Here is a 25,252-nt window from a genome sequence, read left to right as displayed (position 1 = left end):
TTAAAAAAATGCCTGTTGGGGAAGCTGAATTTAACAATTGCATGATTTACTTGATAAACATCTGATTTGCTTAAGAGCCATCATAAAAGTTCTCATAAAATTGGATTCAGCCTAATTTAAGATTGCAACAACGTATAGCAGAAATTATGATTCCAGTTGTGCTTGTAAATGTGAGAATATCCTATTTATATAGCCTTTTTCAAAAACGAAATATTTTTTTTTCATATCATGATGTCTTTGGGACTGCCAAACTAGTTTTAGAAAACCAGCCATTTATTTTTCCCTTTCTCCCTAACCAATCATCATCTGAGTGGAACTGATCTTGATGCAGTGTAAAACAGAAATATTGGAGTTAGAGGGATTGGTGAGAGGGATTAATTTTCTTTTCTTCCTTGCCAGCAGATGTAGAGGAATAGAAATCAAGGATATAATTATAACAGAATTATAACACAAATCCTGTATCTGTGCAAAGTGTGTGGCATATGAATGAATAAAAGAATCTAGTGGGATTTGAACAGATATATGAATTTTGATGTGGGTGCTTTCACAATGATTTGGAAAAGAGTTTAGTTCTATGCTTATGCAAGATCCAAAGCAGTAATGGGTCTCACCTATCTCTGCTACTGGTTAAGAACTGTGAATGTGCATGCATGCACACTTGCTTTGCTCATGCGCGATGTTCTGCACATGTGCAAATTATCCATGATGACATCTGGGCAGGTGGGCGGGACGAACCGGTAGCAACCCACCATTGATCCAAAGTTACAAAGTATGCACGTATGATATTACCTAAATTCATGCTTTCGTTATGAATGTATTAATTGTATTATTCTGTATTTGTGTACAGTATTTGTATTTGTGACTATTTCAGACTGATGAATGCAACTGTCAAATGTTTACTATCCTATGGTACTCTTAAACACTGAGTATAATGGAAACTGAATGAAATAGTAAAGTCTAAGTCAATAATATGCATAGTTATTAGCTCTAAAACATCATAGGGTAATGCATGTATACAATTTAAAAAGTAGGGATGGAATAAAGACTTAGTGTTGAATGTATTATAAAGAATTATTAATATCACATCAAAATATAAGGAGTTTCTTTAATTGTAGACTGCTATGTTTTACTAAAAGGGGGAAAAACATAATCACATCATCATTTTAGCACAAAATTATTCTTGTAGCAGCTAGAATATTTTTCAACAAATGTTATATTTATGCAAAACAATATTTGTTAGGAGACATTTCTCAGACTAGGACAAATATGAACAGTGAGGGTGAGTTATAATCCTTTTGTCAATTTGATGTCATGTTAAAAATTGATTTTGGATAAGTTTATAAATTGGCAAAAGATCAGGGGTAAAATCCAGCAGGTTCTGCCAGATTCCTGAGAACCCATAGCAAAGGTTTTGAGTAGTTCAGAGAACCAGCAAATACCACCTCTGGCTGGCCCAAGAGTGGGGAGTGAATGGTGATTTTGCAGTATCCTTCCCCTGAAGTGGGGTTGGAATGGAGATTTTGTAGTATTCTTCCCCTGCTATGCCCACCAAACCACACCCACAGAATCGGTAGTAAAAAAAATGGATTTCACCACTGCAAAAGACCTATTGTTTTGTTATTGCTCATAGATTATTTTCCCAACTGAAAAGTCAAAAAGTAATGGCTTTAAAAATAATTTTGCAAATTCTCAAGATACACTTAAGAATAGCAGCAAATAGCTATAAATCCTTCTTCTACCTGTGACAACTATCTGTTGATACATATCAGTCAGAATCTGTAGCCGCTATTTTGGGTTTTAGATAAAAACTATTATCATTAATTGCTTTGAGACCCTTTTGAGTAAATATGCCTGAAACCTGGAACCTTCTGCATTCAAAGTATTGATCAGTATTCAAAAATGATCATTTTCTACCTTTAATATCAATATTGAAAACAAATAGCAAGGGAAACCTATCTCACAACCTTGTTTCATTTTTGAGTGAGATGTTTTAGGCATATTCACTTTAAAAAATGATCATGGAACTTGACTGAGCTTGGTTTAATTCAATAAAATTGTTCTTATATTCTCTAAGTCAAGGGTGTCAAACTCACATTATCACAGCGGCATCATGTGATGTATTGAGACTTTCCCCCCTTTGCTAAACCAGGTGTGGGTGTGGCCAGTGTGTGACACATGTGGCCCACAGGTCATGAGTTTGACAGCCCTGCTCAAAGTGTTCTGTCTTCTAGTGTCTTCTTTCTATCATCAGAATTGCACAACTGACCAGTTCCATAGCAACTATAGAAATAAAAGCAACATCATTCCAAACATATATTCAATGGACCATCTTGTCTAACATAAGGCCCAGGGAAGGAGCCAGATGGAGAAATATATTCTTCTTTCTTTCTTTCTTTCTTTCTTTCTTTCTTTCTTTCTTTCTTTCTTTCTTTCTTTCTTTCTTTCTTTCTTTCTTTCTTCCTTTCTTCCTTCCTTCCTTCCTTCCTTCCTTCTTTCTTGTTGAATTAAAAAATGAAATAAAATTATTTCAGATTGAACAGGCAGGGCATATAGCAATACTAGGACCCTATGACCAGATGAATAATTTGCAACTTTAAATACAGAAATATAGTATATATTGTAGTGGCAATACACACACAGAGAGAGAGAGAGAGAGAGAGAGAGAGAGAGAGAGAGAGAGAGATGTACAATGAAATAAATGAAATAATAAAAATAAGTCCATATAATGAGTGGAAAAAATGTAGCATATTAGAGTAAATACAAGTAGTATAGAAACCAAAAGGTATTACAAATTAATCTCATGTTTGCATGAAATGATGAAATAAACAAAGAAATACAAACCACATACTTATGAAGTAATGATTAGAATAGAAAGAAAGAAAAATCTGTTATCAGTTTACTATTTTTAGATTCTCTTAGAAACTTGGTTCCAGCTTCTGCAACAGCCTTAACTGAGTTACATTTTATTAATGTCAGCCTTAAATATTTTACAAAAAACTCTCTATTTTTTAACACTGTGCATAATAATATAACAATGATGATTTTAAGGAATTCTGGCATTCAACATCAGTCATTTTAAAGACACTTTAATAATTTTTTTGTGTGTGAGTGAGAAAATTGGCCGGCTTATTAATATCTTGGAGATCTGACATTTTATGTCAAATAATTCTTGCAAAATGCCTATTCTTCTGTTTCAATTTCAAAGTCAGTTACAGATAAAACCATAAGGCTATTTGTTTTTTGATGGGGTAGCTGCTTTGTAGAGAACTATTCTTTTAAGCTTTTTAAAACTGTTTTAGAAATTATTTGATAAGAGTCTTTCATATTATATTCTTATGCTGTCAACCACACATTCTGGGATAAAAATAAACTCGTAGGACAGTAGGAAAAATAATGAAATATTTTTTATCTAAGAGTGAAAGCTAACATCTTCAATTAGAACATGCATTACCTTTTCTGATGTGGATGTGCTCAATAAATCTGGCACTACTGCATTTGTCATTCAGGCCACCTAATCTTTAACTCTATGAAAATTTGCTATCTAGTGAAATAATTTTAGTAGATACACCTGTTTTGAATGCAGTTCACAATATCATTGACTGTAGAATGAAATCAACATCTTGTAAGATTTTGAGTCTGGATTGTAGTCGAATAAGAAACTAAATTGAAACTCAAATGGGTTTTCATGGATTAATGGATATTTAGTCTGGAATTCCCACCAAATGCTCATGAGATGCCCATAATCAGGGCACCAGCAACTGGTAAGGTGAGGCATATTTTGATTCAGGAGCATCAGAGGTGGGTTCCTCTCGATTCACACTGCTTTTATAGAACCGGTAGCTAACTGCTGATGATGTTACAGAGCCGGTTTCTGTTGGTGCTGGTCTGTGGACATTGCCATTTTTTTTTAAAAAAGGGATTTTTTGCTGATTTGTTTCTTCTGTGCATGCACATAGCCAATTTTCATGTGCATGCACCGCCAACTTCTTTTTTGTTTTATTTTTTATTTTTTGTGAGTTTTTGGCACTGCACATGCGCACACACCTATGTGGCGCAGCCATGTGTCATGCAATGTATGTGCAGACACACGGCGTAGGAGGAAGCGAATCAGCAGCAAGGTAAGTTAGAACCCACCCCTGCCAAACTTCCATTTATCCAATCATCTTTTTAATAAGACAGTGTCAAAGACAACAGTTGCTTTCATAATATAAGAACCACTTTTTTGTGCTTGAATGCTGTTCCAATCAAATTCATTAAATAGTCACAGATTCTGACATTATGTCAAAGGATTTTTCATGCATCTTCTTATTTCCCTGTTTATAAGCTGAAAAATACTAAAATACTAAGCTGAAAAGTACTAAACATTATGATGTTTCCTTATAAAGGATTTCGATCCTGATTTATAGTTATTTTTAGTGTTCCCTTTTGCACACAAGTATGGTTTAGATTTATCTTAAAAGGTTTGATATTAAAATATTATTTTCTCTATATATTACATAATGTGTGTGTGTGTGTGTGTTATATATATATATATATATATATATATATATATATATATATATATATATATTTGTTTTCGTAAATTTTCACGGGTATATGTATGTAGATTGTTCTGAGTTCGGGTTTTGCCCTGTGTAATGTTTTGCATGTCTATGCGACGTTTCGGTGAAATCACATTCACCATCTTCAGGCTGGAGTTCCAATCTTTGTGTTGTTGTAAATGACAACAACACAAAGATTGGAACTCCAGCCTGAAGATGGTGAATGTGATTTCACCGAAACGTCGCATAGACATGCAAAACATTACACAGGGCAAAACCCGAACTCAGAACAATCTACATATATATATATATATATATATATATATATATATATATATATATATATATATATATATATTCTTATGTCGGATGACCCTGGTATATTTTTAAGGAACGTCACAGCTCCTTTTTTTTTGCCTATAGGCCCAGCCTAGGGCCACTGCAAGGCAGGAATATATTTATAGCCGACAAACTATATTTTGTATGTGTTATGTGCTATAAACATTTAACATATATATATATATATACATATATATTTGTAGATTGTTCTGAGTTCGGGTTTTGCCCTGTGTAATATTTTGCATGTCTATGCGACGTTTCGGTGAAATCACATTCACCATCATCAGGCTGAAGTTTTAAGCTTCGTGTTGCTGTAAATATGGAATGTTTGTAACTGCCATTTCTTCCTTATATATAGTGTTGGGGGTGGAGATTTGGTTTGAATGTAGCAAATAGATTGGGTGACTATGTTTTAGTGATTTGATTTCACCGAAACGTCGCATAGACATGCAAAATACCAATCAAATCACTAAAACATAGTCACCCAATCTATTTGCTACATTCAAACCAAATCTCCACCCCCAACACTATATATAAGGAAGAAATGGCAGTTACAAACATTCCATATTTACAGCAACACGGAGCTTAAAACTTCAGCCTGATGATGGTGAATGTGATTTCACCGAAACGTCGCATAGACATGCAAAATATTACACAGGGCAAAACCCGAACTCAGAACAATCTACATACATATACCCGTGAAAATCTACGAAAACAAATATATATATATATGTTTTTCATAGATTTTCACAGGTACAAGTATGTCAGTCTTGGCATATTCGGGTTTCTTCCCATGTAGGATTCAGAGATTTCTGGCGACGTTTATAGAGAGAAGGCAGCTCAGGTCTCGCTGCGTTCGCCCTAGAACAAGGACAGAAGCACCAGCCTGAAGATGACGAGTAGGACCTCATCGAAACATTGCCAGAAATCTCTGAATCCTACACGGGAAGAAACCCGAATATGCCAAGACCGAACTTGACCCTTAATATGAACATCACCATATTTATAGTCTCCATTGCAATGAATCTCTACAATGCCTCCATATTCCATTTTCTAATCAATCATTGCTAGCCAAGACTCCACCAATCTATATAAGAAACCCAATATGCATCAGTTTATTAATTCAGTGAAATTATCCCTCCATTCCTCCCCCCTCTCTCTGCAATGTTATCCTCAGTAGCACAGTAATATTCATTCACCTTGCTTTATATACATAAAATATAGTTTTGACCAGGTATGGATCAATTTTTTAAGTAGCATTTAGAATTAAAGTAACATTTAAGGAATCTTTACTTTCTGAAAGGAATAGGCTTTTATAGTACTTAGACAAAGCAACAGTTAGAAGGAAACTGTAAATCATCTAGGATGATCCCAATAAACACTTGGAGCTTAGCCTTAGATTTGCTACCGAGTGCACTGGATACACAGCATTTATCATGCCACAGGCTGTACTTAGACTTTCAATAGTGCACTGGCTCGCTACTTAGAAGAAAATGGATCCAAGAAATAAAATTTCAGTTTAATTAATTAGTTAAATTAAATAACTATATTAGATAGAATTATTATTTAATCAGTTAATATCACACTGGGGGGGGGGAATAGCTTATATGTAGGGTATAACCTAAGGAATAATATGTCATTAGTGTTCTAAACATTGACTTTCGGAATCATTTGTTGGAAAATGTATCTTCCAGACTCATCCTCTTAAAACACAACCTGTTACACCTAACTAAAGATTATGTGTATTTCTGAAACCCACGTTGACACAGCCATATGTATTGTGCAGAAGGAATAACCCTGAGGAATAGGAGGATGAGCTACAACCAAGGCAATGGTCAGATAAAACATATAAAAGATGTCTGATTCTGGGGCGGAACTGTAAACCAAGTATCTCAGTCAAGGCCCTACCCTGTTCTCATGAATATAAAGAGAGGGAGCAGTCTTATTGAGACATTGAGAGATTCAGGCTTGCAAGAAATACTTGTGTAGACTGTATGGATTCTTATGCTTCAACAGAATCTGATCCCAATTTAAGTCTCTTGATCTGATCACAGTTTATTATGCTGTGGAGCTGAGCCTGAAAGATTACACTCTGTACTACAAATGGATATGTTGCCAGGCACATCAAAATAATCTTCACCTGAGAATTAACTGCATATTATATTAACCCCAGATAAAGGAGACTGTGCTACGTCCTCTTTGTTGATGACTGTGCCGTGAATGCTGGATCAGAGCAGGAAATGCAAACCAATGTACATAATTTTGCAGCAGCAAGTGACAACTTTGGTCTCCTTATCAACATAAAGAAGACCAAAGTGATGCATCTGCCAGCTCCGAAAGCCAAATACCAAGAGCCCACCATCACAGTAATGGGGCAAAAGCTACAAGTAATGGACCAATTTACATATTTTGGTAGCAACCACTCGAGTGCAGTGACAATTGACATTGAGATCAACTGCAGAATCAACAATGCAAGCTCTGCATTTGGCAGACTAATGACCAACATGGAATAAGCCTTGCTACAAAGCTCAGAGTCTACCGAGCAATAGTGCTAATTACCCTGTTGTATGCCAGTGAGACTTTGACTATATACAGGAGACATGCTAGCCAATTGAACGGCTTCCACATGACCTGTCTCCATAGAATTCTGAGGATCTGGTGGCAGGATAAGCATAAGTCCTCTCCAGAGCAGGCTTGCCATCAATTCCCACCCTGCTGATGAAAGTCAAGACATGATGGGCCTGCCATGTTGCTAGGATGTCAGACCATCACATCTCTAAACAGCTCCTCTATGGTGAGCTGTCTAAAGGGAAGTGATTGCATGGGGGACAAAGGAAGCAATACAAAGGCATATTGAAAGTCACCTTCTAGTCCCTCAATATTGATACCACTTCCTGGGAAACCGTGGTACAAGATCAACCAACATGGTTCATGCTGATCCATCGAGGCTGCCAGACATCTGAGGCCAGAAGAACATTCATAGCAGAAGAGAAGCAAACACTCCACAAAGCCAGAGCTGCAAATGCTGCAACAATGGTGCCCACACATGTCTGCCCAACATGTGGCAGAACATTTCGTGCCTGTATAAGCTTACCAGCCATCTGTGGACACATCACATGCAGCCCACAACCCATTAGATGTCAAGATCCCCTTGAACACAATGGACAAACATCATATTAACTCCAATGATGTAGCTTTTCTGGTTTTCTCTTGAGTTACAATATATATATATATATATACTGTATTTAATAGCTATAATTGTAAAATAAGACTATCATGAGATAACCAGCATTCACACTTTTCTGTTTGTCTAGACATGTTGATGAATCATAAATTGATTTTATGAAATGTAATTACTATTTTATTGCCGTATTCTGATTATGGTGATTAGTGATACATTGAAAGCGAGAGTAAGAGAGAAGTGGGGGAGACAGACACATTCAGGCAGAATTATATGAACTGTTCAGTAAATGGTAATCTGAGCCAGGTTGCTTTCCCCATTTTAGAATGTAATCAATAGACTTTGCTCTTCCCTGAAGCATTTATAAAATTTGCATTCCAAATCTCTAGTATGTATATACTAGGACAATTGTATTTTACCTTTCTGGCCTTATTTTAGCTTATTAAGGTACCTTATTTTACTTTCAACAGAGCAGTAATAATTTACTCAAGACTTCCAAGAGAACTCAGCAATTCAATAAGGATTTGAATCTAATTCACACCAAACTTGTGATGGTCACTGGTTTTTTTTTCTTTCTCTGTCATCTGCAGTCGGTAAAGAAAAAAATAGAGTTTGGCTTTATTTGTATGAGGTTGAGACACAGAGTCCATAAAATACTTAATCAAATGAACAACAACAACAACAAAAAGTGTTAAAGGTGATACTGAAAGTTAATGGAATTCTGTAAGTGGATAGGCATATCTCCGGTTAATATGAATCAAATGCCTATAATTATCCACTAAAAGGTCAATTCAAGCAACATGCAGTCCACCAACTGAAAAATATCAAATTTTAATAGATACAGATCAATAAGCCTGTATTTCAGAATGTATAATATTACTATTATTTATTGCTATTATTTATATTCTTGCGAGGAAGATTAGTAACTGGGTTCCTGGAAACCTTCTTAGAAAACTTACTAAGATCATCTCAGCAATGGTGTAGGAGAATCCTGGGCCTAGAAAGCTTAGAACTAAGACGCCTTAAACATGATCTAAGTATTGCCCACAAGATTGCCCACAAGTCCTGCCTGTCGGCGACTATTTCAGCTTCAACCACAACAACACAAGAGCATACAACAGATTTAAACTTAATATTAACCGCTCCAAACTTGACTGTAAAAAATATGACTTCAGTAACTGAGTTGTCGAAGCGTGGAACTCATTACCAGACTCCATAGTGTCATCCCCAAACCTCCAACACTTTACCCTTAGATTATCCATGGTTGACCTATCCAGATTCCTAAGAGGTCAGTAAGGGCACTAGAGTGCCTTCTGTCCCCTGTCTTATTGCTCTCCTGTATCTCCTATACCTTTCTTCTATTCCTATATCTCTTCTTCTATTCTTTCATTGATATGTTTTATTCCTATATCTTCTTTTCTATTCTTTCTTAGATATATTTTACTATGAGTATATCCTCTATAACCTTCATTATGTATATTACCATATGTATACTCACTAAAACCCTCATTGCGTATTGGGCAAAATCAATCAATCAATTAAAAAAAAAATGTAGACTGATGTCCTGGGAGGTTATAATTTGTATGCTATAGTCCAGTTAATGGGATCAGCCAAGAATTTCCTGATTACTATGACAGCCTCGGGGCTTCTATAAGTTTATGTTTGTTTATGTTTATTTAGATTTGTATGCCGCCCCTCTCCGCAGACTTGGGGCGGCTCACAACAGAATAACAAAAAACAATTACAGAAAAATCTAAATTTCTACTAAAAACATTTAAAAAACCCCATTTTCTAAACACACATACATACACACATACCATTCATAAATTGTATATGCCCAGGGGAGATGTCTCAGTTCCCCCATGCCTGACGACACAGGTGGGTCTTAAGGAGCTTAGGAAAGGCAAGGAGAGTAGGGGCAGTTCTAATCTCCGGGGGGAGTTGGTTCCAGAGGGTCGGGGCCGCCACAGAGAAGGCTCTTCCCCTGGGGCCCGCCAACCGACATTGTTTAGTTGACGGGACCCAGAGAAGGCCCACTCTGTGGGACCTAATCGGTCGCTTGGATTCGTGCGGCAGCAGGCGGTCTCGGAGATATTCTGGTCCAGTGCCATGAAGGGCTTTAAAGGTCATAACCAACACTTTGAATTGTGACCAGAAATTGATCGGCAACCAATGCAGACTGCGGAGTGTTGGTGAAACATGGGCATACCTAGGTAGGCCCATGACTGCTCTCGCAGCTGCATTCTGCACGATCTGAAGTTTCCGAACACTTTTCAAAGGTAGCCCCATGTAGAGAGCATTACAGTAGTCGAACCTCGAGGTGATGAGGGCATGAGTGACTGTGAGCAGTGAGTCCCGGTCCAGATAGGGCCGCAACTGGTGCACCAGGCGAACCTGGGCAAACGCCCCCCTCGCCACAGCTGAAAGATGTTTCTCTAATGTGAGCTGTGGATCGAGGAGGACGCCCAAGTTGCGGACCCTCTCCGAGGGGGTCAAAAGTTCCCCCCCAGGGTAATGGAAGGACAGATGGAATTGTCCTTGGAAGGCAAAACCCACAACCACTCCGTCTTATCCGGGTTGAGTTTGAGTCTGTTGACACCCATCCAGGCCCCAACAGCCTCCAGACACCGGCACATCACTTCCACTGCTTTGTTGACTGGACATGGGGTGGAGATGTAAAGCTGGGTATCATCAGTGTACTGATGATACCTCACCCCATGCCCTTGGATGATCTCACCCAGCGGTTTCATGTAGATATTAAATATCAGGGGGGAGAGGACCGACCCCTGAGGCACCCCACAAGGGAGAGACCTGGAAGTCGACCTCTGATCCCCCACTAACACCGACTGCGACCGACCGGAGAGGTAGGAGGAGAACCACTGGAGAACAGTGCCTCCCACTCCCAACCCCTCCAGCCGGTGCAGAAGGATACCATGGTCGATGGTATCAAAAGCCGCTGAGAGGTCAAGAAGCACCAGGACAGAGGATAAACTCCTGTCCCGGGCCCGCCAGAGATCATCCATCAACGCGACCAAAGCAGTTTCCGTGCTGTAACCGGGTCTGAAACCTGACTGCTGGGGACCTAGATAATCGGCTTCTTCCAAGGATCGTTGGAGCTGGAGTGCCAAGTTATAATTGTCTTGATATATGTGGCAGGTCCCCCAGTCACAACTACTGAAATAAATAAGCTTATTAAATAGCTAAATCTGGAAAAGCTCCAGTTTTATTGTGCCCAAAATATTATAAAATAATATGGATTAGGGATACTTGCTCTTGTTTCTCTGTTCACTATTATTGATTACACTGTGCAAATTCCAAAGGACTGGGGCTTAGCTGCTATAACCATTTATAAAATGGGTAGTGAAGGTCTGCCTTTTAAGCATTGTAAGCAAGCTCTATTCCACTACACCTTAGTATAAATTAGTTAATTGGATTGATAGGTAAGTGGTTTTTAGGTCTGGGCATTCTACTTATGAGCATGCCCTTATACTTCAATATTTGACTGGGGAAAAAAGCTACATCTTATTATTATCATTATTTATTAGATTTGTATGCTGCCCCACTCTGTATACTCGATCTAAACCAGGGTCTAGATTGTAGACCATATTGTAGAATAAATTTATCAATGTTAGGTCTCCATTTGATCTACTTCCCAGAGCAAGGCTTTGGACTAAGCTTCTCCACACCACTATTATTGGTTACTACTGATGATGCATAAGTTTTAAAAAAACAGTAAATTCAAAGTTTGCTGCAGTATGCAAGGCCACCATACAATGAGATTCCAAATCATAAAAGAATAAGGCAGGGACTCAAATGATCAAACTATAATGACTCTGGCATAAACCAGTACAGATTGTCCCAGTAGTAATCGGCACTCTGGGTGCTGTGCCGAAAGACCTCAGCCAGCATTTGAAAACAATAAACATTGACAAAATCACGATATGTCAGTTGCAAAAGCCCACCGTACTTGGATATGCATGCATCATACAAAAATATATCATACAGTCTTAGACGCTTGGGAAGTGTAAAATCCAGCATATCAATCTCGTTTGCTGTGTAATACTGTTTTTGTGAATAAAATAATAATAATAAAAATAATTTAAAAAATACAAAATCTAGCAGAGTTTGTATTTCCCATCTGAACCATCCAACATCTACACTACAGACCAAGTAATATTATCCAGCAGTTTGCTGTATTGTATTGTTGAAATAACAAATATAACATAACATAACATAACACAACACAAGAAATAAATAATTATTATTTATTATTATTTAATCATTTAAATAATAAATACTAAATAAATAAATACTTTATTGTCATTGTATGTATGTATATATATATATAGGTTGACTTAGCCTTCCATCCTTCCAAGGTGAGTAAAATATGCTGGCTCTGTTAAAAAGTGCTATTGCTAACATGTTGTAAGCCACCCTGAGTCTAAGGAGAAGGGTGGCATTAAAAAAAATGAATAAATAAATAAATACACAGTATACCCATGCAACAAAATTTGTATGATGCCAAAGACCAATCTCAACATACATAACAATCTGAAAGAACATGCTCAACCCACCACAATTTCCAATCTGAACCATCCAACATCCACACTACAGACCAAGTAATATTATCCAGCAGTTCACTGATGGTGACTCCCTAGTACATTGTTAAGCGCAATTACGGCTCTGAGAAAGAAACTGTTTAGAAAATGTGTGGTTCGAGTTTTAATTATTCTGTATCTTCTGCCAAAAGGCAGCAGTACAAGCAGATTGTAAGCAGGATGAGGAGAGTCTCTGAGAATGCTGTGCAACTTTCTAAAATACCAAGATGTAAGGATATCATCCAGGGCTGGTAGCTGAAGTCCAATGATATTCTGGGCAGTTCTAATGATTCTCTGTAAAGTTTTTTTTTAAGTTTAATAGTTTAATCATTAGAAAGGACTAAATATGCATACAAAAACCCAGTCTGGACATCTGGTTGACTGTGCAACAAACAATTCAACAACTTTTAATCCAAATTTATTTCAGGTAGCCCCCTGCATTCTAAACATGGATTCAGGATTGTCTAAGGTCAAAATAGGTACACAAACTTGCATTACACTTTACTGGCCGAAATTAATTTCTTTCCCATAGGTCTGAACCATCACCTTATGAAGGATAATTAAAAAACAACATGGGTTAGAAATATTTCATAAGAACTCCAACATCTCAGTCTCTGTCAGGAGGAGTTCCTAATGATGGGCTCAGAGCATGCACTTAATTCATTTAAATAATGAATTAAAGATCAGGAAGTGCAACAGGATCTGCCTGCTTTACCCAATAATGTTTTCTTGAGCAGTTATGCCCCCTTTCATAAACCATCAAGTTACTTAAATAACTGTCTCTAAATTTAGGAGGCCATTAACTCTAGCAAGTTGTAGTGCTCTCCCTGCAGTTTTATAAGGCCAATACAAAAAGTCCTATATGAACTGAGATTGTGCCCCCGTGGATAATGGGCCCTAGAAACCTCAGCTCATGTCCTGTTATATTGTACCCTCTACAAAGTTTCATGGACTCATTTTGTAATTACTTACCTGACCAAATATCCAGGAAATTCTGATCTCTCTTGTGTAAAACTGTTAATATCAGATCAGTATGATATAGTTTATTCGAATGTAGCTAAATTCTACTATACTATCTGTAAAATCAGGCACACTTTAATGACTCATCAATGATTTCATCAATAATTGTAATACAGTGTTCCCTCGATTTTCGCGGGTTCGAACTTCGCAGAACGTCTATACCACGGTTTTTCAAAAATATTAATTAAAAAATACTTTGTGGTTTTTTCCCCTATACCATGGTTTTCCCCACCCGATGACGTCATATGTCATTGCAAAACTTTCGTCTGCCTTTAAAAAACAATTTTTTAATAAACTTTAATAAATAAACATGGTGAGTAATAATCTAAATGGTTGCTAAGGGAATGGGAAATTGTAATTTAGGGGCTTAAAGTGTTAAGGGAAGGTTCATAGCCAAAAATAGTGTATTTACTTCCGCATCTCGACTTCACGGAAATTTGACTTTCGCGGGTGGTCTCGGAACGCATCCCCCGCAAAAATCGAGGGAACAGTGTATACTATTTTGTCTTATCTTGTCCTATTTTGGCAACTGGCATGCATTTACAATGGTTGGAGCATCCTGGGGTCATGTGATCACACTTTGCGACCTTCTGACTAGTAAAGTCAATGACAAATCCAGATTCAGTTAACCACTGCAAAGACTCATTTAACAACTGTGGCAAGAAAGATTATCAAGGGGGCAAAACTGATTTAGCAACTGTGCTGTTTAGCAACCAAAACCTTGGGCTCAGCTATAGTCTTAAATCAAGGAACCAAAATAAGCTCTTTCAATGGCAAAGATATGAGAAGGATATTAAAAAAACAACAACAACTATGTGAAACTGTGAAATGCATTCTGGTCTAAGATGGGACTGGTTTCAAATTGTGGGTACTGATAAAATTCCTGGAAGGCGCCCAATAAAAGAAGGAGCAGGTGTAAGCAATTGCTTTCATGTTTCAGAGGAATAATCATCAACACCTGTCCACCATCCAGCTCCTGCAAATCTGTGTCATTATTCAGTAAAATGGTGGGGGGAGGGACAATGACTAACTTTGCTTCTGCAAAAGGGTCAGGTAAATTTCCCTCATCCTACAAATTGCAGCCAAAATAAACAGGGCAATGGCCATACATTCATTATGTTATTTCTACTTCCAAAATGCTGACAGTGATAATAGCCTAAGAGTATTAAGGCTGGAATTTGCACATCTTTTCTACTAAAATGTAAGAATTTTGAGTGCCAACAATGAAATGTCAGATAAACAACAAATTTGAATTGATGAGCTAACTGCTACTTTGATAAATGAAATAATAACAATAATCCCACTTCATTGCCTACCCCCTTATGAGGGAGGGAATTGTGATTGATTATCTGATGAGCTTGAGAGCTGTGCTGGCAGTAGTATAGTCTATCAGAAGGGTCACATATATCAGACAGGTCTCAGCACAAATGTATTCACCAAGCTGTTTAATATGATCAGAAAACAGAAAAAAGAATCTTATATTGGATCAGTTGTCACCAAGGTCAACAAGTACCATGTTAAATATTTGAATTCCTGGACATCTGTCAACCAGTAGGCAACAGGGCTCAGGAACTATGACTGGACAACAACAATCACAAGCAAGATAAAAGTATACTGTATTTTAAAATCACACTATTATGGCCATTATAATGAATCAGAACCAACAAAGTGAAGATATTTAAAGTAAACATTAGAATACTGGGAAAAAAGCTATTCAGAACTGAATATCATTGAACAATGATTAGCTGATCAAATGAGATTCATTACCATCTAAAATATTCAAAGAAAAACAATGGAAAAAGATTAAGATAAATTGTGAAAATGGAAAAAACCCTACCCCAAAAAATAGTAGAATAATAGGAGAAACTGAGATAACAATTGCAAATATAAAGGAAACAACTGATAAGAACTACATAAATAATAACTTAGAAAAAATAATAATGATAGAGCCATGTAAGTCAGCACTGCTACTGATGAACTGAACCACATACCCCCATCTGACAAGAGGAATTAAAAGATACAATTATGGTATTCTACTGGAATTCACAGTAGAAAGACAATAACTATCTTGAATTGAATATACTGCCCAAAAAAGACCTGGCACTTATATAAAAGATGCAAATAAGACACCTCCAAGGATTAAAATAATATCTATCACACACACCAATTCCACAGGCAGGCAAAGTTGGCTGTTCTATGACTTGTGGACTTCAACTCCCATTATTCCTGAGCCAATCATGCTAGCCCAGGAATTTTGGGAGTTGAAGTCCATATATATCATAGAACAGCCAACTTTGATTACTCCTGAGATATCCTATAGTACACAGTGATGATTACAGAAGACCTAGATATCAAAATTAGAAAATCCAGATAATGTTCAATTTAAAGTGTAAAATCATGCTGGAGGCCAAAATAAAGAAATTAAGTTCAGATGCAAATAATATAAAGAACACGAAAGAGCAAATATTAAAGAATGTAAATATCAAGACAAGCTTACTAAAAAATAGGCTTAGCATCATGAAAATTAAAGAAGCTTTGGAAATCATAAAGCAAAGCAAAAGATATGGTAGGAACAAAATGGGGCATGAATCTATGTGGTATGAATCATTCAATTAGGGCAAAATCAGCTATTTCAATTAGAATGGAGATGAATTCTCCAAATATAAATGGCAATAGAAATTCTAAAGATGGAAAAAAGCAAACAAGAACAAAACAATCCAGTTTGTTTTCCATACTGACAGGGTTGTCTTGCAACTAGACCCAACATTCATTCCCAAAGTAAACTCCCTTTTCCACAGGGTTCAGGAAATAGACCTGCCTACTTTTTACCAGAACCCCTCTACCAAGAAAGAACCAACCTGGCACACCTTAAATGTGAAGATGGTATTAGATAATTATATCTGGAGAATGGCACCCATCCGCAAATCAGAGGCACTGTTTCTGTCATTCCAGTCTGCCTCCCTGGGGTACAAAGCCCCCTCCTTCACAGTGGGTGGCTGGATTAGGAAGGTTATTACCATGGCATACCAGCACATGGGGATACCTCAGGCCACAGGCATAACAACTCATTCTACCTGTAGTGCAGCAACACGGCAGCCTGGTCAACCAGAGCACCCATTGACAAAATCTGTAGTCAGCCACCTGCGCATCACCAACTCCCTTCATCAGGCACTACAAAATGGACTCCTTCACTTCTGAAGAAGTGGCATTCAGGCGAAGGATATTAAAACAGGTAGTAGAAGCAGAAGGGGTCTCAACCAAACCTACGTAGCCCTCCCAGATAAGTGGTGACTTCTTTGGTTTGTCTAGCTCCACCCAGTTTGGAGAAGGGGGGTTGTTTCATACAGATACGCCCTTTCTCAAGAAGTGGAGCTAGGCTTCTAGCCCAAACAAACTACTACTTTGTTTGAGGAACAGTTAACCAAGGGATAAAAGGAAATATTGGTGACATACATGACAAGGTAGCATGAAGAATCTGGTCATGTCCCTCATCTAAAGAGGGTATTTCAGGAAGTGAAACAACTTTTAAAAACTACAGATTTAGTTCTCATTGGTGATAGGGCAGTCTTAACTCATATTTAGAGGCTAGCTCTACCTCTCGAGAAAGGGCATATCAGTATGAAACAACACCCCTTCTCTTTGTACTTGAAAATCCAAGACAAAAGTGATATCAAACAAATGGGACTTTTTTGAAAAAGAAAAAAAATAAATGTCTAATAATGCAAGGGAAATAGTCCTTTTCTATCACATCTGCAATGAATTGTTGTGGATGAAACATTAATCTTTTTCTAAAGCCAGTTAAGAATTAACACAGATGCCAGGGCAGCTAAAGCTACCACTCATGCCAAGGTATTATTTTAAATATAAGATAAGATAAAAGTTAGGCAGTGAATAGTAATAATAATAATAATAATAATAATAATAATAATACTCAAGCAGAGCTGGACAACTTGGACAGGAAAACCAGAAAATTAATGACGATCCATCATGCACTACACCCCCGCAGTGACGTTGACAGACTGTATTTACCAAGGAAAATAGGCGGCAGAGGACTTTTGCAAGTGAAGCAGACAGCGGAAGAAGAGAAGCATGCATTAGCTGACTATGTGAAGGAGAGCAAAGAGTCAGCATTGATGGAGGTCAACAATAGGAAGCTTCTCAAGGTGAAGCAAACTAAGGACCAGTACAGAAAAACTGTAACTCAATGTCGTATGGACAATTAGCGGAATAAAGCATTGCATGGCCAGTTCTTGGAGAAGATTGAAGGCAAAGTGGATAAAGAAAAGACCTGGTCATGGCTTACAAGTGGAACACTCAAAAAGGAGACAAAAGGCGGGACAAAAACAAGCCATTAGAACAAATTCTGTCAAAGCCAAAATTGAAAAATCAACAGACAATCCAAAGTGCAGACTCTGTAAAGAAACAGATGAAACAATCGATCACATGCTCAGCTGCTGCAAAAAGATTGCATAGACTGATTACAAGCATAGACATGATGCTGTGGCACAGATGATCCACTGGAACAACAACATCATCATCATCATCATCAACAACAACAACAACAATAATAATATTTGTATGTCGCCCCTCTCCGAGAACTTGGGGCGGCGTACAAATCTAATAAATTAAACAATTATTCTATTTCTTTTTTCATAAGGTGTTGAAATTCTTTTTCATTCAATATTTCTTGGTTTGCATTTAGCTATACAATTTGCATATTAAAATGTATTTATTTATTTGTTCAATTTCTAGGCCGCCCTTCTCCTGAGACAAAATTCAATTCATGTAAGAAACACTCAATGGCCATGTGGCTTTTGGAAGCATATTAATTCATGATGTCTGCCAGAGGTGGGTTGCTCCCAGTTCAGACTATTTCTACAGAACTGATAGCAGGAATTTCTCCCTGCTCACTGAACTGGGAGTGATTGCTGGTTGGCCACACCCCCAAACTATCTTGGCTTTGGCTTCTGTGCATGCACAGAAGCTGCACGTGCATAGAAGCTTGGTTTGGAGCACTGCACTTGCACAGCATGTCAGGGTAGTGTGCAATATGTGCATGCCCACACGGCGCAGGAGGAAGCGAATTGGCAGCGAGGTAAGTTAAAACCCATCTCTGATGTCTGCCAGATTTAATAAAACATGAACCTGTAGAAATGAAGGCTATCATATTAAAAGACAATACTGTAATACGGTGTTCATAGAAATTAGCAGACTTGGGTTTTTTCAACAAAGGCTTCAATTTTCAAGCCCTTTGGGAAATACAGTATAATTAATTCTTATGAAATGCAATTGCTGCTTGAGCAGGTTAATGGGTAAAATCTGTCCTCCCCTTCCCTCATTAACTCATGCTTTATATTGCAAATTATTATTATTATTTTGTTAACTCCTTGTTGCTTGGAGGTTTGTCTGGTCCCATCGTGCAACTTTCTATCAAGGTTAAGGAGAATAATTAATTCATTTGGGAGGTTGTTATATTTCCTACAGAGGAAAAAGAAATAACTAAGCTTCATGCAAGTTGATGGGATCAAAGTATTCAAACAGCAGAAGATCAAAGCAGATCTTCCAACATTTGAATTAATAAGTGAGATAGCTGTGTAGGACAAGTATATGTCACAGATATTATTTCAGGAGCAGCAGCTATGTTAGGTAGTTGTAACAATAAATGCTAAAGTACCAGTAAGATTGATTTCACAGACGCTTGCATGAAAACAAATGAGTCTTCAGTGGAAAGTCTAGATACCTATGAGTTGGACTCTCACTTGCTGTTACTATACATCAATACAAAAATGCATCTGATTGACCTAAGGGTCCAACTAGTATGTAGGTAGATGAAAAGAGGCAAGTGCTTAACTATTATAAGCTTTTGGAGCTGAAATAGAAGGAGCAATGATTCATGGGAGGATCCTTCAAGCACATGTATTTCCCTATGGTAGGGAAAAGGAGAAAGGAGCAGAATGGACCAACACAACAATAATTACATAAAAAGAACAGGGGGAAAAGGTAAATTTTCAAGTGCAATCAAGAATATTCTCTATTTGAATTACAGAGGTGGAACTGAATAAAGTTCTATCTACAAATCCAAGGATGACAGCGATGAAGGTAAAGACTTTACTCATATCCTCTAGCTATCCTTTTCTAAAGTTAAAAAAACCGCGCAAATGCATATAAGGATTTCTTTTCTGGTCCTTTTTATCTAAAAATCCAAAGATATTTTAGTTAAGGTAAGGCAGAGTGACAGGGTTCAGAAGGTCTTTATATTTCAAGATATAAATAGCCCTTTTCAGATATATAAACTGGACAATATTACACGAGTTCAGATTTTCAGAGGTGAGTTGTTTTTGGAGGCAGAGCAGAGAGAATATTTTTAAACACTAGGATAGCCAAGCTACAGTTTTAGTATGTTTCCCATCTCTACATGATGACAAACTACATGGCCAAGTTTTTTGGAGAAGGAACCAGGGATAGGGGAATATTTTGTTTGCTCTACATTTTTAAAATGAGAGGACCTGATTCTTATTTCCTGGATTACTTTGAAAACTGGAACTGTTATATATTTCTGACTGCTGATAGATCTGAATTTTGCAATGTACTTTTTGTCTCAACCTTGCCTACAAAATAAGCATCTTTAGGTGGAAAAAAATATTTGTATGCAAAGTGAACTTTAGAAACATTTAAAATGTAAATCAATGTTAATTTTGGCATACGGTGGGTATTTTTTGTTTTCCAAAATAAATTCACAGAAGAAGCAAAAATTGGATGGAATGGTTTTAGGATTGAATAAATGTGTGAAACTGGAAAAAACTGAGAAAGGAATCTGACTCAGATATTCGGATGTCAATGAAATTTTTCTGACATAAGTTTGGATCAGAAAGTAATCTGTTGGTGGTTGATCCATCTCAAATGATAGCTGGGTTTTTAAGTCCATAGATTCTTCTGTGACATAAATTAAAATGACTTTGTGAAAAGAAAAAAAAATCAAATATTGTGCAATTCAAAATGTTGAGCATCTTTTAACGCACTGCATGCTTTAGAGCAGGGGTCCTGAAACCACCGGGCCGTGGACCAGTACCGGGCCGCGGGGCATGTTGCACCGGTCCGTGGAGTCAGCAGCTGCCGGCCCTCATGCTGCCACCCCCTCCCTCCAGCGCTTCGCCTCCCGCCGGGCAAGAGGCCTCGGGAGGCAGGTTCTACCGGCCACAGGACGATGTATGGGACAGAGGGGCGGGAAGGACCGAGAGGCTCAAGCCTCTTTTGGCTTCTGCCGTGGGGCGCTTTTGCGTTTTTGTCTGGGGGGAGGCAGGAGGGCCAGCCTGACCCCCTCTCTCCAGCGCTTAGCTCCCGCTGGGCAAGAGGGCTTGGGAGGCAGGTTCTGCCGGCCACAGGATGATGGCGGGAAAGAGGGGCGGGGAGGACCAGCACCCCCATGCTTAATCCTGCCCCCAACCACGCCCCTTTCCGCCCCCACTGGGCCATAGAAAAATTGTCTTGCTGAAACTGGTCCCTGGTGGAAAAAACGTTGGGGACCACTGCTTTAGAGCCTGTGTATCTATTGGACAACATACTCCCACTGGTGTCTGCCAGTTGTTTAGGATCTGGGCAAGAAGATTTCCTCTGGGTCTTAATCTTTTGAAAGTATAATCATGAGGAATCTCCATCACCACTCTCCTTCAATGAAACAGAATTTTCCAAACAACATACAGGTTCCCACTCTTCTGACAAAGCTATTATGAGCTGACTTTTTTTTTTACAAGCCTGTGAAATCTGAGGGGTTCTATTTGTCTTGTCCCTCTTGGGAGTGTTTTCTTTAAAGTGAGAGTTATTCTTCAGGGTTGGGAAAACTTATTATCACCATTATAGATCTTGTTATATATTGCTTTAATCTTATTAGTGGCGGATAGGTCTGTAAGCTGCTTAAAGTCAGCATACAAGCTAAATAAATGAATTAATCAGAGAAGCAAGCAGAGGACTTGTGAAAGATAAATGTTGTTTCTGATATTAGAAGGAGAAAAAGCAGGAACAAAACAAGAGTTAAGAATATATACCCTGTTTCCCCCCAAAATAAGACATCCCCTGATAATAAGCCCAATTGGGCTTTTAAGTGCATTGCAATGATGCCAGATGCTTATTTCAGCGTTCAAAAAATATAAGACAGGGTCTTATTTTCCAGGTAGCACATAATTACCTTGACATCAGTATTGGAAAAGAATGTACCATTTTCAAGAGTCACCTTGGGTTCATCTATCTTCTTGCCAAACTAGTCTTTTTTTTAAAAAAAGTGACCAGCTTATTTGGCCATGGGAATGTGATTGATGTAGTATACCCTTTTAGGAAAGCATCAGACAAAATCTGTCATGGGTTTTTGGTAGAGAAGAGAGCCAAACATGAGTTAGTTTGAGCTAATATTACGTAATTACAAATCTGGCTTCAAAAGAAATTATACTAATTTGTATTTATATTTCATAATTCTTAACTGTCCATCTCCCTCAGAGATGGGCTTTGATATGCTGATGATTCCATATCAAGCTGAAAAAAGTCTGGTATTGTGTTATGCTGTTTACCAGATTTATTAACAATAGAGAGGTTGGAAAATATGATTACCAAATATTTATTATTTATTTATTTATTTGTCCAATATACAATACATATTGAAGAGAATAGACATGTAATAATATATATAAAGAAAAGGATAGAAGAAAAGATATAAAAATAGAGGAGAAGATATATAAAAGGAAGAAAAGATATATGAGAAAAAGGAGAGGCAATTGGACAGGGGATGAAAGGCACACTAGTGCATTTATGTATGCCCCTTACTGACCTACTATATTTTTGTAATAGGTATTCATAGATAGATGACTCTATATCTACACATCGACCCACCTTTTTCAAATTCCAATTCTTCAATCATATTTACCCAGAAGCTTCATGTTTTGGATTCGCTGAGAATACGCTTTAGGTCAGTGATGGTGAACCTTTTTTTCCTTGGGTGCTGAAAGAGCGTGCATTTCACAAGTGCCCACACCCATAATTCAATGCCTGGACAGGCTGAAAACAGCTGCCCCCACCTTCCAGAGGCCCTCTTGAGGCCAGTAATGGCCTGTTTTCCAACTCCTGGTGGGCCTAGTAGGCTCATGTTTCACCTTCTCCAGGCTCTAAAGGCTTTCCTGGAGGCAGGGGAGGGTAAAAATACCCTCGCCCATCCCCCCCAGAGGCTCTCTGGAAGCCAAAAACGCCCTCCCAGAGCCTCTGTGTGAGCCAAAAATCAAATGGCGGGCATACACATACACATTGGAACTGAGCTAGGGCAACAGCTTGTGTGCCAGCATATATGGCTCCGCGTGCCACCATGCCATAGGTTCACCATCACTGCCACAGGTTAACACAGATAAAAAAACATTTATGCAATGGCCACATATGACCAGCAACAAATCCAGCAATTACTCTGTTACGGTCAAGAAAACCAACCTATTTGCTAATATTTAGCAACATTAAGTTAAGCAATTTAGCAGTCTTTAGAAAGGAAATTAAAAGAATGGAGTTTCTGAATCATCAATACTCTATATAGAAACCGGCAGCCTGTTGGCAATTGATGGCAGCTTTTCTCATGGTTGATGGCATTCAGTTTTCATTCAAGAATTTTATATAGTACAACTTTACAGCATAGAGGTTCTTTTGTCCTTTTTTCTTTCTCTCAACTGTACTACCTGCTCTGACCTCTTTCTCTATTTTCCTTGCACCCTGTCTTAATGTGGGCTCTTTCCCAGAATGCACACTGACAAGAATTACATTCTACTCTTTCCACTGCAGATTATTACTTCTGCAGACTATTAGCTGCAATTTTTGAGCTGAGAAATTTTTTAGAATGTATGGTCATGGGTTATACAATGTGGCTTTGACTGGATTTAGAAAGATGCATTCTGTGGCAAGGGTGACACACAGTAGGGCTTGGAAAATTTAGCTAACATCTTTGCTTTAATTTGGCAGAGAGGCAGAAGAGCAAAAGATTAAAAAATTCATATTATTTTTAACTATATCAGGATAACCTGAAAGTTTTGGGGGTTCATCAACCTTAATCACAATATTAATATTAACAATAACTAAGGAACTTAGCACCCTGCTTGATTTTCCTGTCACTAATGTAATAATTTTGGTGGAAAGCAAGGGGGGGAGGGGCCTTTGATATAGAAATCCCAAATTGTATAATGAGTAGTAGTAATCTCATAGGATTCCACTTCTGTTGGGGGAGTGCTCATCCTTTCCTTCCCCCTTGCAATAGCAAATAATTTATATTCAGAGCAATGAATGAGATCCGTTTTTATTTGGAAATATTTCAAAGGAGCTTGGTCTTCGGCTTCAAGTTTATATTAAATAAACAGGAGCTAATTACAATCCTTTATCACAGAATTAATCTTGCTATCTTCATGTAGAGTTTTTCTGTCTAGCAGATTAACTCATACTTAGCCAACAAAGATACTCAATAAAAATGATTCCCTTGAATAGAATAAAGCTTCAAGAACAGAGTTACTTTATTTTTCTTCTTCTCTTCATTTTACAATCATGTTAAATCCCAATGGATTCATATTTCTTTCAAAAAGACAATGTGTACATTTTACAGTTCAGGGCTTATAGTTTCAAAATGAAATTTCCTAGCTGATCTTTTCAGAGATTTTTCCAGTCCATAAAGTATCAAATTTGCAAGATTCTGTGTACAGTAATTCTAAAAAATTTAAATGCAACTCATGTTTTTAATAGGAAAATGTGTTTCTATCTGAATGTGATTTTAACTGTATCTTTTCAAGTGGGGTGAGGGATTTGGAACTTGTTCATAAATGAAGCTTCATCAATAGTTGCACTTTTTTAATTACTTTAAGTGATTATTGTGAGCATTATTAAAGCAGTTAGTTATTTTATTACCCATCTAAAAAAGTAACCTTTTTGTTACTGTCCAGTGACTCCAAATTCTACTTTCAGCCATCCACAGGCAGGTCTCTGTTCCAATAGGAAATAATGCAGCCTAGCCATAACATCCCCCCTTATCCCTGCAACCCCTATCTTGCCGCTAGAATGTGGTGAGGATAAAGCCTCATTAGATCCCCTGACAGAATATCTAAAAAAAGAAAAAGAATAGGAAATGACTACAATAAAACATGGCTACACATATGTTAGCTTTAGGGTTGACACAAAAATGAGAGCTTCATAGATATACATTCTGATCTATCCTTGAACTCATTGTTACAAAAGTCAACAATTGAACAAGGATGAATGATATAAATAGAGAAAGGCAGTAGAAAAATGTTACCTCCTCCCTATGGAGAGCTATCAGTTATCTTTGATCTTTAGCAATAGATATTTATAGAGTACTCAGCTAAGCATACTTTACTGATCTTAACATTTATATCAACCAATCTTGATTCTTATGTATGTGTTTCTTCCCATTCCATTTTCTTTCTTTCTTTTTTACAGAAAAGCCATAGTTATAATGAAAAGATTGCATACAAGTTCCTTGCTATAATCTTGCATTCTTAATGCATGCTTCACTGGGAGAAAACTCCTAATGGGATTATTATCAACAAACA

This window comes from Erythrolamprus reginae, chromosome 3 (assembly GCF_031021105.1).
Source record: "Erythrolamprus reginae isolate rEryReg1 chromosome 3, rEryReg1.hap1, whole genome shotgun sequence".
Taxonomy (NCBI): Eukaryota; Metazoa; Chordata; class Lepidosauria; order Squamata; family Dipsadidae; genus Erythrolamprus; species Erythrolamprus reginae.
Note: the sequence above shows the minus strand (reverse complement) of the source record.